The sequence below is a fragment of the Mauremys mutica genome, chromosome 11 (assembly GCF_020497125.1).
Source record: "Mauremys mutica isolate MM-2020 ecotype Southern chromosome 11, ASM2049712v1, whole genome shotgun sequence".
NCBI lineage: Eukaryota > Metazoa > Chordata > Testudines > Geoemydidae > Mauremys > Mauremys mutica.
In genome coordinates this window covers 86,530,796-86,541,868 of record NC_059082.1, presented here as the reverse complement: position 1 = coordinate 86,541,868, position 11,073 = coordinate 86,530,796, and the positions used below count along the sequence as shown (strand labels likewise).

At 49.2% G+C, this 11,073-nt stretch overlaps 2 long non-coding RNA genes across 2 annotated transcripts; both read right to left on the bottom strand.

Moving 5' to 3' along the window:
- Positions 1–3,185: 3,185 nt before the first annotated feature.
- On the bottom strand, positions 3,186–4,108 carry LOC123343886. The gene is made up of 3 exons (XR_006572394.1): positions 4,020–4,108; positions 3,738–3,789; positions 3,186–3,324 (listed from the first exon to the last, which is right to left on the bottom strand). It is a non-coding gene; the product is annotated as an uncharacterized LOC123343886 (long non-coding RNA).
- A 1,332-nt stretch (positions 4,109–5,440) lies between these two features.
- LOC123343969 lies at positions 5,441–8,201 on the bottom strand. The gene is made up of 3 exons (XR_006572421.1): positions 8,144–8,201; positions 6,046–6,194; positions 5,441–5,487 (listed from the first exon to the last, which is right to left on the bottom strand). It is a non-coding gene; the product is annotated as an uncharacterized LOC123343969 (long non-coding RNA).
- Between the last annotated feature and the right edge of the window lie 2,872 nt (positions 8,202–11,073).

Sequence of the window (11,073 nt, the reverse complement as noted above, 5' to 3'; positions counted from 1 at the left end):
ATTATTCCGAATTTACATAAACCGGTTGTGTAGACGTACCCAGAGATTACATGAACTCCTCTGCTGGAGAGCTCTGCATTGCTGCCGGTGCTGCTGAGCTCGCCCCGATGTCCAACCACGAAATGAGATTCAAACTGTCCAGACAGGAAAAGGAATTCAAATTTTCCCGGGGCTTTTCCTGTGTGGCTGATCAGAACATCCAAGCTCGGACTGCTGTCCAGAGCGTCAACAGAGTGGTGCACTGTGGGATAGCTCCCGGAGCTACTATGTTCGATTTGCATCCACACCTAGCCTAATTCGACATAGCCATGTTGAATTTAGCGCTACTCCCCTCATTGGGGAGGAGTACAGAATTCGAACTAAAGAACCCTCTATGTCGAATTAAATGGCTTCCTGGTGTGGACGGGTGCACGGTTAATTCAAATTAACGCTGCTAAATTCAAATTAAAGTCCTAGTGTAGACCAGGCCTCAGAGGAACAGTGACACCATGTGGCCACGCAGGGTAATGCACAGAGCTTTTCCTGCATGGAGCTACAGTGACACCGTGTGGCCACGCAGGGTAATGCACAGAGCAGTTCCTGCGTGCAGCTACAGTGACACCATGTGGCCACGCAGGGTAATGCACAGAGCATTTCTCTCAGAGGAAGAGGGACACCATCTGGCCATGCAGGGTAATGCACAGAGCAGTTCCTGGAGCAAAGTGGGCAGTGAGCAGAGCAATCACCAAAACAGACACTTATCTCATTGAGAGTGGTGGCTGCTCCACTCCCAGCTGGACGGCTCTTACCTGGCATCAGTAATGCTTGCTATCTCATCGCTCTCACTCGCTTTCCATTGCAGGAGAGGAGCGGACGCTGACCCTCCACTTCTTTTCTATTGGTACTAACCCAGCACAAAGGCGGGAAACAAACAGGTTAGCATCTCAGTCTGCAACGTTACATAGGTTCTTCTCCCATTTTCCACACCCCAGACCTCCACCCATAACCCTTTTTCCATTACACCTTCAGGACCACAACTAGAAAGAAGCCTGTTGCAACTACACCCAAAACAGCCACTCTGAACAGGAGACTTGTACCTTTCCCTCATCTGAATCCCACAGAGCCACATACCCTACGAAGAACAAAACTGGAGTGACAACAGAGGAGGAATTCCAAGCTCTAACCGCTTACTCACACCCCGTTATGTGGAAGGTAGAAAGTTGAGGCCTGTTAATCTCTGCTTAGAAGGATGTCCCGGCTGCTCAGGTCCATGTCTGCCAATTTCTCCTCTGGCTGCTGCTCCTGGATGATCCCTCTGCAAATGCAGCAAGTAACCCAAGCAAAAGCCATCACGACACAAAATTCAATTGGTGCATGAAATCTTGCCCTCATCCCTGCCTCCCTCTCCCATCACATCTGCTTCAGCTGCACTAGAGCAGAGACTCAATCAACACCCACAGTCACCGTTGCACTCTAGTGCCCACTACCCTGCATGATTTTGGTCCCTTCCTACTTGTTCATAGCTCCCGAGACCAAGCCTGTGGGGATGCACACCTACCACACCTGTCCATGTCCTAGAAAAGGAGACAGCACAAGGAAAAAGCAAGGACAGAGAGAGAGTGGCAGACAGAGTGTGTGTTGGCCAACACATTAGAAGAGAGACAGAAAAACGTGGGAGGAAGTCAAGAAACTCACTAGCTGGAGTCATCCCCCTGGGTCCAACCCTCTGCTGCGTAGGACACACTGCTTGTGGACGGAGAAATGACCAGCCTCTGAAAACGGGAACCTTGTCTCCCTCGTAACCACAGCTAGTCAGGAATCTTTTCCTACAAACCGAGCCACATTTAACGACCAGTCCAACCCTGGAGGCAGGTGTGCCCTTACCAGAGTCTTCAGCAAACTAGACACTTATCTCACTGGTGGTGATGGCTGCTCCACTCCCAGCTCGATGGCATCGCCATAGCCTGGCATCAACAACGCTCGCTGTCTCATGGCTCTTGTGTGCTTTCCATCTCACAACGGGGACCTTGACTTCTCTCTCTGCGGTACTAAGCACAACACAAGAGGGAAAAACAAAGGTTATCATCGGAATCTGCTGTGTTGTGTAGGTTCTTCTTCTCTCATCTCCCATTACACCTTTATAGATACAATTAAAAAGCACACAACGCACACTTGACATGTGGAGCTCCTTGCCAGAGAATGCTGTGAAAGCCAAGACTATAACAGGGTTCAAAAAATAACTAGGTAAATTCATGGAGGACACGTGCATCAATGGCTATTGCTGAGGATGGGCAAGGATGGTGCCCTTAACCTCTGTTTGCCAGAAGCTGGGAATGGGCGACACAGGATGGATCACTTCTTGATTCCCTGTTCTGTTCATTCCCTCTGAAGCACCTGGCGTTAGCCAGTCAGAACACAGGATACTGGGGTACATGGACCCTTGGTCTGCATAACATTTTGAATGTAAGAATGGCAGTGCTTGGTCAGTCTATTGCACCTGCACCCAATAGAGCAGGGGTCCCCAACCTTTTAGTGTGGCGGGCACCAGACAACTAGCCACCGAAGAGCTTGGTCACCAAACAAGCAGCCGCTGAGAACCAGCGTCATCATTGCCGAGAACCAGGGTCATTGAGAGGCGCAGCCGCCAAAAATCAGCAACATTTCGGCGGCAACGCTTCTTGATGACGCTGGTTCCAGGTGGTATTTCGGCCGCTGCTTGTTTGGCAATTAGTAGGCACGTGCACATAGCTGTCTCGGCAGGCATCATGGCACCCACAGGCACCGCATTGGGGACTCCTGCAATAGAGTCACACTAAAGGAGATTATTGTCTCTTCTCCTCATCATAATCCCACAGCTACTCCCACAATAGTGAAATTCTCCTCCCACATCCAGAACAAGGAGGAAAACTTTTATGAGAAACCAAACCCACCTAAAGGGAAGCAGCCGCCTGTACTCAGCTTCTACCCTGCATTTACCTTAGGCTTCAGATGTGACGCTAAAAGTCGTGCAGTGTAGTTATGCAGAAGGCAGAAACTGAGGACTGTTCATGTCTGCTTAGAACAATGTCCAAGCTGCTCAGATGCAGTTTCTCCTCCGGCTACGGCTCCGGAACAACAATTCTTCTGTAAGAACAGCTAAAAAAGCCAAGCATGAGCCGTCATTACACAGAGCTCTTGCCCTCATCCCTGCCTCCCTCTTCCATCCTACCTTCATCGGCCCCCCACGATGAGACCAAGTTAACAGTGACAGTCACCGCTCCACTCGCACCGACAGCCCTCCATGATTTTCGTCCCCTCCTACTACTCCCTGGCTCACGAGACATGCAATACACACGTGCCAGTGTTCTATAAAGGGAGACGGCACAAGAAGGGGGGCGAAGAGAGAGAGTGTGTTGGCCAACACACTAGAGTAGAGCGCGAGAGAGAAACATGGGAGGAAGTCAAGCAACTCATCACCTGGAGTCATCCTCCTCGATACAACCTTCTGCTGCGGGGGAGAAACTGTTCCTGACCAGAGAAGTGAGCCATCTCTGAAAATGGGACCTTTTCTCACTCGTAACCCACAGCTAGTGGGGAACCTTTTCCTACACACCCAGCCCTACATTACCGGGCTACCCAACTTGAACTCAGGCAGGGTGTGAGCAGAGCCCTCCCCAAACCAGACACTTATGTCACTGACAGTGGCCTCTACTCAGCTCCCAGATGGATGGCGCTTGTCTGGGATCAACAATGATCGCAGTCTCACAGCTCTCACTTACTTTTCACCATGTCACGGCAGTAGACTGACTCTTGACTTCTTTTCCCTTGGTACTAAACCCAGCACATAGAGAAAAAACCCAAAAAATTAGCATCACCATCTGCAATGTGTTGTAGTCTTTTCATTTCACTTCTCCCATATCCCACGGCTCCGCTCGCAACCCGTCTCCCATTACTACTATAGAACTGCAACTAGAAGGGACCCATTGTAACGGCACGCAAAATAGTCACTTAGTTCAGGAGATTCTTGTCCCTTCCCCAGCCTTAATACCAGAGCCTCTTACCCAGTCAGAAACATGAGAATTATTCACATCTCTTTAGAAGGATGCCCAAGCTGCTCAGATCCACTTCTGATATAGTCTCATAAAGCTAAGTCTCCTAGACAATTCCTCTGCAAACTAATGAAGCCAAACAAGAACTATCACTACACACAGCACTATTGGTGCTTGGAATCTTGCACTCATCCCTTCCTCCCTCTTCCATCCCATCTACATCGGCCCCACTCGATGAACAGAGACCAAGTTAACACCAACTGTCATTGCTCCACTTTAGCATCCACAGCCCCACATGACTTTCGTCCCCTCCTACTACTCCAGGGCTCCCAAGACCTAACCTGTGGCGATGCACACCTAGCATGCCTGCCCATGTCCTACAAAGGCAGATAGTGCAAGGACAGAGAACGGGTGTGTGTTGGCCAATATAGTAGGGAACAGAGAGAGAGAGAGACAGACAGACAGACATGGGAGGAAGGCACGCAACTCTCCACCTGCAGTCATCCTCCTGGATCTAACCTTCTGCTGCAGAGGACACAGCGCTACTGGCCAGAGAACTGAGCAGCCCCTGAAAATAGGTATCCTGTCTCCCTCATAAGCACAGCTACTCAAAAAACAGAGCAATCACCAAGACAGACACTTATCTCATTGAGAGTCATGTCTGTTCTCCCAGTTGCACGGTTTGTTCGTGGCAGCAATAATTCTCATGGTCCCATTGCTCTCGCTTGATTTCCATCGCATGAGGGCAGTAGACTGATGTGAGCTCTCTTTTCCCTTGGTACTAAATCCAGCAGAAGGGGAAAAAACAAACAAGTTACCATCTCTGTTGGCAACGTTGGGGAGGCTCTTCTTTCTACCTCTCCCACACAGTGGTGATCTGCCCTGAACCCTCCTCCCATCGCACCTTTAGCATTACAATCAAGAAGCATCCCTTGAAACAATGCCTGAAATACTCAACTCTGCACAGCAGAATCTGGCCAGACGCATCAAATCTTATGAAAGGAGGAGAGCGGACTCTGACTCTCCACTTCTTCTCCATTGGTACTGAACCTAGCACAAGGGGGAAAACAAATCCGTTACCATCTCAGTCTGCAACATGCATAGGTTCTTCTTGCATCTACCACACCTCACGGCTCCACCCTCAACCGTTCCTCCCATTACAGCTTTAGCACCGCAACTAAAAAGCAGCCTGTTGCACCTACATCCAAAATACTCACTCTGCACAGGAGACTTGTGCCTTTCCCTAGTCTGAATCCCACAGAGCACCGTGTTCAACGAGGAAGTTCACAGTCTCTGAACAAAACCGAAGCGAGTAGAGATGAGGAATTCCAAACACTGACCCCTTACTCACAGCCAGTTATGCAGGAGGCAGAAAGCTGAGGACTGTTCATGTCTGCTTAGGATGTCCAGACTACTCAGGTTCCCTTCTGCAACTTTCTCCTCTGGCTGGGGCTCCTGGACAGCTCCTCTGGAAGCGCAGCTGCAAAAGCCAAGCATGAGCCATCACTACACAAAGTTCTATTGGTGGTTGAAATCTTGCCCTCATCCCTGCCTCCCTCTCCCATCCCATCCACATCGGTGCCACTCGATGAATAGAGACCAAGTTAACACCGACAGTCACCACTCCACTCTCGCACCCACTGCCCCGCGTGAGTTTTGTCCCCTCCTACTTCTTCCTAGCGCCCGAGACACAGCCTGTGGGGATGCAAAGAAGCATGCCTACCCATGTCCTATGAAGGGAGACAACACAAGGAGAGGAGAGGAGAGAGAGAGACAGAGAATTGGCCAACACACTAGAGTACAGAGAAAGAGAGAGAAAAACCATGGGAGGAAGGCAAGAAACTCATCAGCTGGAGTCATCCCCCTGGATCCAATGTTCTGCTGCAGAGGACACACACTCCTAGCCACAGATATAACCAGCCCCTGAAAAGCTTGTCTCCCTAGTCAGGACTCTTTTCCAACAAACCGAGCCCCAGCTAACGTTAATTCCCGGCCTAGAGGCACGTAGACAGTTACCAGAGTCCTTCTCAAACCAGACCTTATCTCACTGACGGTGACGGCTGCTCCACTCCCCGCTCGACATCATCTGCATAGCCTGGCATCAACAATGCTCACTGTCTCATGGTTCTTGTGCACTTTCCATCTCACAACGGGGGTGGGCTCTTACCCTTCACTTCTTTCTCGTTGCTACAAAGCACAACCAGGAGGGAAAATCAAATGTTATCATCGGAATCTGCAGTGTTGTGTAGGCTCTTCTTCTCTCATCTCCCATTACACCTTTACAGGTACAATTAAAAGCACACAACGCACACTCAACCTGTGGAACTCCTCGCCAGAGAATTATGTGAAGGTCAAGCTTAATGGAGTTCAAAAAATAACTAAAGAAGTTCATGGAGATCCATCAGCTATTTCTCAAGATGGGCAGGGGTGGTGCATTTATCCTCTGTTTGCCAGGAGCTGGGAATGAGTGACAGCAGATGGATCACTTGGTTATTGCCTGTTCTGTTTGTTCCCTCTGGGGCACCTGGCATTAGCCACTGTCTGAAGAAAGTAGCCTATTGCACCTGCATCCAAGAGAGAGTCACTGTGCAGAGGAGACTATTGTCCCTTCCCCTGGTCATAATGCCACAGAGCCCCATGCCCAACAAGGAGGCTCACAACCTCTGAAGAAATCTAGAGTGGTACGGATGAGGAATAGAGTGCCGTAATTGTTCACTCACAGCCAGTCATGGAGAAGAGAGAACGTAAGAATGGCCATAGTGGGTCAGACCAAAGGTCCATCCAGCCCAGTATCCTGCCTACTGACAGTTACCAATGCCAGCTGCCCCAGAGGGAGTGAACCTAACAAGTATATGATCAAGTGATCTCTCTCCTGCCATCCATTCCACCCTCTGACAAACAGAGGCTAGGGACACCATTCCTTACCCATCCTGGCTAATGGACTTAGCATTTAAAAGAGAACTGGATCAATTCATGCAGGTTGTTAGTCCTAGCCTTCACAACCTCCTCAGGCAAGGAGTTCCACAGGTTGACTGTGCGCTGCGTGAAGAAGAACTTCCTTGTATTTATTTTCAACCAGTTGCCCATTAATTTCATTTGGTGGCCCCTAGTTCTTATATTATGGGAACAAAGTAAATAAATTTTTCCTAATTCACTTTCTCCACACCACTAGTGATTTTATATACTTTTATCATATCCCCCCTTAATCTCCTCTTTTCCAAGATGAAAAGTCCTAGCCTCTTTCAGCTCTCTTCATATGGGCAATGTTCCAAACTCCTAATCATTTGAGTTGTCCATCTCTGAACTTTTTCTAGTACCAGTATATCTTTTTTTTTAGATGAGGAGATCACATCTGTACAAAGTATTCGAGATGTGAGTGGGCCATGGATTTATATAAGGGCAATAAGATATTCTCTGCCTTATTCTCTATCACTTTTTTAATGATTCCAAACATCCTGTCTGCTTTTTTAACTGCCGCTGCACACTGCGTGGACATCTTCAGAAAACTATCCATGATGACTCCAATATGTCTTTCCTGATAAGCTGTAGTTAAATTAGCCCCCATCATATTGTGGGTATAGTTGGGGATATTTTTTCCAATACGCATTACTTTACATTTATCCCCATTACATTTCATTTGCCATTTTGCTGACCAAACACTTAAACCCAAAGAAGACTGTGAAGAACTTCAAAAACATCTCACAAACTATCTTGAGCAGTTTAGTATCATCTGCAATCTTTGCCACCTCACCTTTCTCCAGATTATTTATGAATAAATTGAATAGGAGTGGTCCTAGGATTGACCCTTGGGGAACACAACTAGTTACTCCTCTCCATTCTGAAAATTTACCATTTATTCCTACCTTTTGTTCCCTCTCTTTCATCCAGTTCTTAATCCGTGAAAGGATCTTCCCTCTTTTCCAATGGCTATTTTATTTACCTAAGGTCCTTCACTAAAGGCTCTTATCAAAGGCTTTCTGGAAATCTAAGTACACTATGTCCCAAAATAGTCACTTTGTTCAGGAGTCTCTTGTCCCTTCCCCGGCCTTAATCCCAGAGCCTCGTACCAAACGAGGAAGCACACTGCCTGTGAAGAAAACTACAGTGAATACAAGTGAGGAATTGAAAGCACTCACCTCTTACTCACAGCCCAGTTATGCAGAAGGAAGAAATCTGAGGACTATTCAAGTCTCCTTAGGAGGATGTCCAGGCTGCTTAGGTCCAGTTCTGCATATTCTCGTCCGGCGAGGGCTCCTGGATGATTCCTCTGCAAACTAATAAAGGCAAGCAAGTACCATCACTACACAGAGCTCTATTGGTGCATTTAATCTTGCCCTCATCCCCGCCTCCCTCTCTCATCCCATCTACATCACCCCACAAGGGCAGAGACTCAGTCAACACCCACAGTCACTGCTGCACTCTAGTGCCCACTGCCCTGTACTATTTCGGTCCCCTACTTGTTCACAGCTAACAAGACCTAGCCTGTCGGGATGCACACCTACCACACCTGCCCATGTCATGTGAAGGGATACAGTACAAGGTGAGGCAAGGACAGATAGAGAGAGAGAGAGACAGAGAGACAGAGACAGTGTGTGTGTTGGCCAACACATTAGAGGAGAGAGAGAGAAAACGGTGGGATAGAATCAAGAAACTCACCAACTGGAGTCATCCTCCTGGATCTAATATGCTGAGGAGGACACACCAGTCCTGGCTAAAGACATGAGCAGCCCCTGAAAATGGGGACCTTGTCTCCCTCAAAACCACAGCTAGTCAGGAACCTTTTCTTACCAACCCTGCCCCAGCCGATGGTGCGTCTCTACCTGGAGTCAGACGGAGCGTGAGCAGAACCCTCAACAAAACAGAAACTTATCTCAGTGTCGGTGGCGTCAGCTTGGCTCCCAAATGGACTGCTCTTGCCTGGCATGAACAATGCTCACAGGCTCGCTGCTCTCACTCACTTTCCATCGCATGAGGGCAATAGAATCTGACGTGTGACTTCATTTCCCTCGGCACTAAACGCAGCAGAGGGGAGAAGAACAAAGTAAATTAGCATCTCTGTCTGCAGTGTTGAGTAGTCTTCATTTCACAGCTCACGTATCCCATGGCTCCGCCCTCAACTACTTCACACCTGCAACTAGAAGGGACCCATTGTAACTGCACCCAAAATAGTCACTTTGCTCAGTAGACTCTTGTCCCTTCCCCAGCCTTAATCCCAAAGAGCCTCGTACCCAACTGTGACCAAGTGGGAATGTTCGCAATATTTTCTCTGAATACTGTGTGGGTGCCTCAGTTTCCCCTACGCCTTTCTTAAATATCTAGGTGTGGGGGATCAGGGTGTATGATTTTTGCAGAGCCTTAGAGGGCCCCTGTGATACTGTCTGCATAGAGAATGGCCGGCACTCTCTCCTGGCAACTAACGGCCTGGGCCCCTCCTCTGTTCTCTGACACCTTCAGTTGGCCCCTTTGCAAAGAGATCCGGTGACCTCCTGGCCCGGGAAAGAGACAAAGGCCAGAGAGGAGGGGCTGGAGAGTCTCCGATTTGAGCTGGCTGGGAAAATGGAGGGGAGCCCAGACGGGGCTCTGGCCTCCCTGGGGCCCCCCAAGATGGACCTACCTGAAAGGGTCCTGTGATCTGTACTTGCAAGACCTGTCTTGGACTGTGTTCCTGTCATCTAAATAAGCCTTCTGTTTTACTGGCTGGCTGACAGTCATCATGAATCGCAGGAAGCCGGGGGTACAGGGCCTTGTCTCCCCCAAACTCCGTGACACCAACGAGGAAGCACACGGCCTGTGAAGAAAACTACAGTGAGTACAGATAAGGAATTGAAAGCACTGACCTCTTACTCACAGCCAGTAAAGCGGGAGGCAGCAAGCTGAGGACTGTTCATGTTTGCTTAGAAGGATGTTCAGGCTGAGCAGGTCCACCTCTGCCAGCTTCTTCTCCGTCGAGGGCTTCTGGACAATTCCTCTGGAAGAGCAGCTGGAAAAGCCATGCATGAGCCATCACTACACACAGCTCTATTGGTGCTTGAAATCTTGCCCTCATCCCCGCCTCCCTCTTCCATCCCATCTACATCAGCCCCACTCGATGAACAGAGACCGAGTTAACACCGACAGTCACCACTCCGCTCCCGTGCCCATTACTCTGCATTATTTTAATCCCCTTCTACTTCTTCATGGCTCCTAATACATAGGCCGTGGGGATGCAATCCGAGCATGCCTGCCCGTGTGCTACGAAGGAAGACAGCACAAGGAAAGACAAGGACAGACAGACAGACAGACAGAGAATGTTGGCCAACACAGTAGAAAAGAAAGAGAGAAACATGAGAGGATGGCAAGCAACTTTCCAACTGCAGTCATCCTCCCGGATCTAACTTCCGCTGCAGAGGACACACTGCTACTGGCCAGAGAACTGACCAGCCCCTGAAAATGGGGACCTTGTCTCCCTCATAATGACAGCTACTCAGGAACCTTTTCTTACAAACCCAGCCCCAGCTAACAGGATGTCCCTACCTGGAGGAGCAGAACCCTCAGCAAAAGAGATACTTATCTCAGTGATAGTCGCGGCTGTTCTGCTCCCAGATGGACGGCTGCCGCCTGGCACCAACAACGCTCGCCGTCTCATCACTCTCACTCATTTTCCATCACGAGGGCTGTAGACTCTCACACGTGAAGTCTTTTTCCTTCACACTAAAACCAGGGGATAAAACAAGTAAGTTACCAGCTCAGTCGGCAACATCTCGTAGGCTCTTCTTTTCACCTCTCCTGCACAGCGGGGCTCCACCCTCAACCCTCTTCCCATTACACCTTTAGGACTACAAGTAGAAAGCACACCTTGCAACTACACCCAACAGAGTCGCTCTGCACAGCAGACTCTGGCCACTCCCCAGCCTTAATCCCACAGAGCCCCGTACCCAACAAGGAACCACATAGTCTGAAGAAAACTACAGTAAGTACAGATGAGGAATTGAAAGCACTGACGGCTTACTCATAGCCACTTAAGCGGGAGGCAGAAAGCTGAGATCTATTCATGTCTCCTTAGAAGGCTGTCCAGGCTTCTCAGGTC